The following is a 7,285-nucleotide window of genomic DNA, read 5'->3' as shown; positions in this document are numbered from 1 at the left end:
TCCTTCTGTACAGTCGGGTATTATGACATCCATTTTACTGATGAGGAAATTGAGGATCCAAAGAGTTGAGTAACTTGCCTATGATCACACACTGGTGTGTGTTGGAATGCTTTAAAAAATAGTAGGTAATATTTACAGTAAGAGGTGTTGATTTCTTATACATTTTCTTGTGCATATAAACGCAAATTAGGGATCATTCCATTTTTTAAATAAATGACCATGGTGAGGCTCATACGCTTGAAGATGATCAGCAGAGGGTGGTAGAGAGCTTTAGGAGAAGTAAATAGAGCGAGTGGGTAGGAGCCCGGCAGGGAAGTGAGGGAGGTGGGGGCAGAGGAAGGGTGGGCGTGAGGGGTGTTGGTAAGGGGGAGATGCAAGACCTCCAGTGGCCTGGGGTGCCCAAAGCCTCCGCAGCGGGGAGAGGAGCCCTAAGGAGATACGATTTGGAGGAGATTGCACCTTGGTGAGAACCGGGCCAGAAACAGAAGCATTATTTGTGTCTGTGAGAGGAAGGAAGAATGAGTTTCAAAATGGGTTCCATTTTCTTATCTTTTTTTTTTTTTAACATTCTATTTATTCATTTGACAGAGAGAGAGAGAGAGAGAGGAGAGAGTGAGAGAGCACAAGCAAGGGGAGCAGCAGAGGGAGAGGGAGAAGCAGGCTCTCCGCTGAGCAGGAAGCCCAAGGTGGGTCTCCATCCCAGGACCCTGGGATCATGACCTGAGCTTGAAGGCAGACAGATGCCTAACGGACTAAGCCACCCAGGTGCCCCCGGTTCTATTTTCTAACTCTTGGCTTTGAGCAAGTGCACACCCGGATAGGAAACATTTGTAAAGTGTAACAATATCAGATGTTGGTGAGCAGTGTGTGGAGCAAGATCCCTCAGACACAGCTAGTCCATGTGTCAAGTGATACAAACCACAAACGGTGTGGCATTATCTAGCAAAGCAGGAGATACATACATATGCCCAGAAATTCCACTTTGCATATATTTTACAGTGTAAAATTTGAGAGTAGTGCTTCTCAAAGTGTCCCCCAAAGACCCCCGGGAGCCTCTGAAACCCTCCCAGGAGGGCTGAGATTATCTCTGTCAGTTTTATTCATCATATATCTCAACCAAAACAACAAATGATGAATTGAGAGTAAAAGCAGACGAGCACCCAACTCCTTATATGAATCGAAATATTAAAGAGATTTACAAAAATATGCAGCAATATCACTCATCACTAAATTTTTATTTGGAAAAGATAGCTGTTTTTCATTTAAAATGTGTTATTTATGTTGACATGTATAACGGGTTGAAGTGTGTCCCCTAAAAACATGTCTGAGTCCTAACTCCACATCCCAGTGAATGAGACTTTACTTAGAAATAACGGGGTATTTTTTGGAGAAGTAATTAAGTTAGGGATCTCAAGTTGAGATCACCCTGGATCTAGGATGGTCCCTAAATCCAGTGACTGGTGTCCTTATAAAAGAAAGGAGAGGGACATTAGAGACACAAACACAGACACACAGGGATGATGCCATGCGAAGTCAAAAGCAGAGATTGGAGTGATAGGTCTACAAGTCAAGGGATGCCAAGAATTGCCCACAGCTACCAGCAGCTAGGAGAAAGGCCTGGAACATTCTCCCTCAGAGTCCCCGGAAGGAACCAACCCTGGCAACACTTTAATTTCAGACATCTGGCCTCCATGACTCTGAGAGTACAAATTTCTGTTGTTTTTAGTTCACCACGTTTGTGGAAATTTGTTACAACAGTCTCAGGAAACAATTAGAACATGTAATGGGTTTATTTTTGTTATTTTAAATGAATTAAGTAAGAAATGTTTTCTAAGTGTCTCAGATCTCAATAATTTAAAATTTTCAAATTTAAAAAAGTTTTAATTACTTAATTTAATGTACTTTATTTAATTTTTAGATTGTAAGAGTCTGGGATCAAAATTTACTTTAGAGAAATGCTTGCACAAGTATACTAGGATACATATATAAGAATATTTAAAGCCAAAGCCTAGTCATAGGCTGGAAATACCTAAACTGGAAATACCCCCCACATAAACGTAAATTGGGGTACATTCATAAAATGGAACATTGCATAACAATAAGAGTGAACAGAGTATAGTTATCTAGGACATTTTGGGGAAATCTTATAAACATTATGCAAAATAAGGTAGGCAAAAAGGAAATCGTAAATAATATAAAGGCTGACAGTATACAAAACTGAAGGATACTCTTTTCCCTAATACATGGTGAAGTTATCCAAAGAAGCAAGAGGATGATTATCTCGAAAGTCAGGATAGCGGGGAAGAATGTAGCAATAAGGAAGAAGCAACATAAGAGGGGGAAGGGGGGGCTCCCCTCTGTGTTGGCAATACTCTTTTCCTTGAACTGGGAGGCAGTTATATGTATTTTCACTTTATAATTATTCATTAAACTTATATATGTTTGATATACTTTTTTGTATGTGTGTTTGATTTCACAATCAAAGGCGAAAAATTAATATGCAAAAGTGGGAAATGGGTATGAGGGAAGAATTGTGCTTATTTTTCCAAATCAATCTATTGAACTGGATAAGGGCAGAAAAAGAATAAAACTAGATTCTTGCCCTTGGAGTGTTCATAACCTAGAAAATACACATTTGGTTTTATTCTAGATTTTGACTTTTTTCCTCATTTCTAATAATTATTCTAAGAACCAGTGAAGGTATATGTGAAAAAGCTTTATAAAATACACAAATTGATATAATCTTTATGTCAGGTACACACTCTTCCTAGAAACTACAAAATATTATGAGGAAAAAATAAACTGTGATTTGTTCAGTTTACAGTGAACACAGCAATGGAACTTTTGATCCAAACTGTCTTTGAGCCTACGTGGTCTCAAATCCCTTCCTAACAGGAAGGGTGGTGTCATGCAGGGTTGGGCAAGTTACCTAACCTTTCTTCTTTTTTTTTTTTTAAAGATTTTATTTATTTATTCGACAGAGATAGAGACAGCCAGCGAGAGAGGGAACACAAGCAAGGGGAGTGGGAGAGGAAGAAGCAGGCTCATAGCAGAGGAGCCTGATGTGGGGCTCGATCCCATAACGCCGGGATCACGCCCTGAGCTGAAGGCAGACGCTTAACCACTGTGCCACCCAGGTGCCCCTACCTAACCTTTCTGATGCCCAGTTTCTTCATCCATCAAGTGAAGGAATAATAGCTATTTTGTAGGTGGCTGAAAGAACTGAATGAAATAATATCCAAATAGCACACTTGAAACTGCTTGGAATGCAGTAGAAACTGTATATTTCCCCTTCAAAAGACTACTATCTTTTTAAATTATCTTTTTAAAAAAAGGATTTTATTTATTTATTTGACAGAGAGAGACAGGGCATGAGCAGAGGGAGCAGCAGCCAGACGGAGAAAGACAAGCAGGCTCCCTGCTGAGCAGGGAGCTGGACACGGGGCTCAATCCCAGGACCCTGGGATCATGACCTGAGCTGAAGGCTGATGCTTCACGGACTGAGCCACCCAGGCGACCCTCAAAAAGTTATCTTTCTTATGAGTCCTTATTATTAATATGGGGTCTCCTCTTACTTCTCTAATGTTACAATATGAGATCAGATTAAATAATCAGATTGAAACTAATGTAAATTTAAAATCAAAGCCATTTCACATTATGGGGCTTAGGAGAGGGGGAGGGACAGTGCTGTGACCTCTTTGGTATCAGCACCAGATGCAGATCAGGGAAGCTCTGGGCTGAAGCATTTGCCTGCACAGAGCTGAAGAGGATGGTTTGGGCAGGACCTTACACAAGCTAGTGGGGGCCAGAAGTGTCAACATCTTCGCTCTTCTATCTACAGCCTGCATTCCTCTTTATCAGAACCTGAGATGTTCCTGAAAACATGTTTGGTAACAATTTAGGTGCTAGAGTTAGACTCTGTTCTAGTATTTTTATTTTTTATTTTTTATTTTTTTTTAAAGATTTTATTTATTTATTAGACAGAGAGAGAGACAGCCAGCGAGAGAGGGAACACAAGCAGGGGGAGTGGGAGAGGAAGAAGCAGGCTCCCGGTGGAGGAGCCTGATGTGGGGCTCGATCCCAGAACACTGGGATCACACCCTGAGGCGAAGGCAGACGCTTAACGACTGTGCCACCCAGGCGCCCCTGTTCTAGTATTTTTAGAAGTCGCCTATGTGCTAGTATTTTATTTTTTATTTTATTTTATTTTTTAAAGATTTTATTTATTTATTTGATGGAGAGAGAGAGACAGCCAGTGAGAGAGGGAACACAAGCAGGAGGAGTGGGAGAGGAAGAAGCGGGCTCCCAGCGGAGGAGCCTGATGGGGGGCTCAATCCCAGGACCCTGGGATCAGGGCTCTGAGCCGAAGGCAGATGCTTAACGACTGAGCCACCCAGGCGCCCCATATGGGCTAGTATTTTAAATGGGAAAAATAATGCATTCCATGTCCATACAAAAAATCCAGCCAACTTTCCTAAATATCAGTAACATCACTCTTCAACTCCTGTAACAATTTATTAAGTGTGTGATTTAAGCCTTCAAAATACTAACCATTCAGTTGTTGGACACTTACTGAGCTCATCAACAGTAAGTTTGTATGCAGCACTCGAGGAGACCACACAGTATCAGATAGGGATTATGTTTTCCTTTTACAGGCAATGAACAGCATGCTGCAATGTCAATAAAGGGCATACTCTGTCGAAGATACATAACATGTAGGAAACCAAAATTTGATAAAGCGAGGCAATTAAAAAATAGTTACTTTCTAACTGCCCCAGGGAGGTTTGGGGGTGGGAGGGAAGAGGGACTGTGGTCTTGGTAGAGGTTTGGCGACCGGTGAGGTTTGAGAGAGAAAGACCTAGCGAACAGTGAAGTGAGGCAGTACTTGACTGCTGGAGTTTTATCCAGGTCTAAACTCAAGGAAAAACAGTCTTCTCAACTTGGCAAATGAGGCTCAGTCATTGACTGAGAAGCATTGCCTGAAACAATGGGACAAACAGCTCCTCAAAATGGATGGCATTCCCTTATCTTGCTGCTGTACAGTTCCCAGGAATAAAATCATGCATGCAAATGCAGTTTTGAATGTGATACTTCTGCTCATGTCACTATCACTGTCACTGACACCAGCTATCATTTACTGTGCGTATCTTTTAAACATTTGGCATTGAGTGTTTAAAGTTCTCCTTCTTCCTCTTCCTCTTCTTCTGATCAACAGTGAGTGATAAGGTGAACCAGATTCTCTTTATGTTCTTCAGCATTTTCCCTATATAATGATAGCATATACATATTTATATGTATATTTACAGGACTATCACCTTAGTGATCTTGTGACTTTTGACTTTGAGATAATCTCTTCCCCAAAATGTTGGTAGCCAGCAACTACTTAGCAGGATCAATGTCCCAGAAGACATTTTTATTTAACGTCCTAGTTTTTTGGGTTGCTATAATCAAATACAACAAACTGGGGTACCTTATAAACAACAGAAAATCATTTCTCACAGTTCTGGAGGGCAGAAAGTGCAAAATCAAGGTGACAGCCTGTTGCCTTCTGGTGAAGGTCCTTTTCCTGTTCATAGCCCGTGCTTTCTTGCTGTGACAATGAGGAGTAAGGCGTGAAGGAGCTCAGTGAGGTCTGTTTGATAGGAGAACTAATCTCATTCATGTGGACTTCACCCTCATGACCTAATCACTTCCCAAAGGCTCGACTTCCTAATACCATCACTTTTGGAGGTTGGGATTTCAATGCAAGAATTTTTTTGAGGGGGGAGAGAGACAGAAACATTCAGATCATAGCACTCAATATGTACAACCCACATAAACAAGGAGAGCGAGGAACTCATCCTTTTGGGAAAAAAAAGATCTGAGCAGGGTCTGCACCCTCTCTTCCAGATGCGTAAGCTAAAAAACATATTTTGGCTGGCGGATGCCTGCAGATTCATTAGAGTGGGTTTTGATTTACAGTGAATTTGGAGTAAAATTGTCTGCAGTCTTCAGATGGTGAGAATTCAGGAAGTGAGGGATCCCCGCGTTTTTGCTCTGCCCCCCATGGATGCTCCCTAGTAAAGACTTATCTGATATCTCTGCTGTTTGAGAAAAAGTCAGATGGGCACATTAATTTGTTATTCTTCACTGTTCCTGAATTGTCTGAAGAGATAGCCACGGATATGCCCAAAGGACACATATCCAGACTCTCGCGTGTACCCAAACTTGCCAGGACCCACGCGGTGCATAATTTTTCCAAGGCGGCACACAATTTGGAGTTTAAAAATTGATGTGACCTCTTGAGAATGTTGCTGAGAATGACTGCCTACTTGATGGTAAAGAGCAAACCCACAAGGAAACCCTGATGTTGGCCAATCGTGCAAGTTGCATGTGTGTCTCAACAAAAGAACGGACACTCAGAAGCCACGAGTCTTCAGCAGTCTCTCCCCAATGGAAAGGGAAGGACGGACCACGTGGAAGCCAGAAATCCACTCCACGGTACTGTCAGCCTTCAGACAGCCCTGACGTCAGGCCAAGGTTTTCCCCTCTTCGAAGACATTTCTCCACGTTGTAGAGTTAAGATTTTAGGTACTGAGCATCGTATTAAGGTGGGATATTTTAAATACAGGGGAAAAAATGTTTTTGTGTTTTAAAAAATGGAGGTTGGAGACAGGATCAACGCACCATTGAGAACATCAATTTTGCTTTCTCCAAAATGCAGGAAGCAACGGAGGAAGAAGCCCCACCTGGAAGCGCGCAGGGGGCGCTGTGAACACTCTAGGCTCACCGAGTGATGTCTTCTCTTCATCTTTGAGTCCTCAGCCGCACCTACACCACACTGACCACTAGAGGGTGCTGCTGCCTTTCTAATAGTTCTGCCCAAGCACAAAGCCCACCTTGTTCCTTTCTCCTGGGAGATTTGCGGTAGTAAGCACAGCTGAAATATTTAAGGTACATTTTGCTAAAGGTCCCAGGAAGACAGAGCAGAGATTAGGATAAAAGTGGTTAGTGTGAATGGATCACAAAGCTTCTGGAAAGCCGAGTGAATAGATTTGGATGTTTTCCCAGGGCAGCACAGAACCACTGAAAAGCCTGAAGCATGAAAGAATGTAATTAGGATTAGGATTGTATTGTAAACCGAACATCTGACTGCCACATGAAGGCTGGATGAGAGAGAGAAAGTATCACCGCTGAAAGACCGTTACAGCACCCCCGAGGAAAGATGGTGGGGACCAGAAATCAAAGAGTGTCTGCTGATGGCTGAGGGGCACCTGTTGGAGGGGGGAGGTGGTGTAGGAGGGAA

The sequence above is a fragment of the Ursus americanus genome, chromosome 5 (assembly GCF_024610735.1).
Source record: "Ursus americanus isolate L20-20 chromosome 5, mUrsAme1.1.p, whole genome shotgun sequence".
NCBI classification, from domain to species: Eukaryota; Metazoa; Chordata; class Mammalia; order Carnivora; family Ursidae; genus Ursus; species Ursus americanus.
This window is presented reverse-complemented; position numbering follows the sequence as displayed.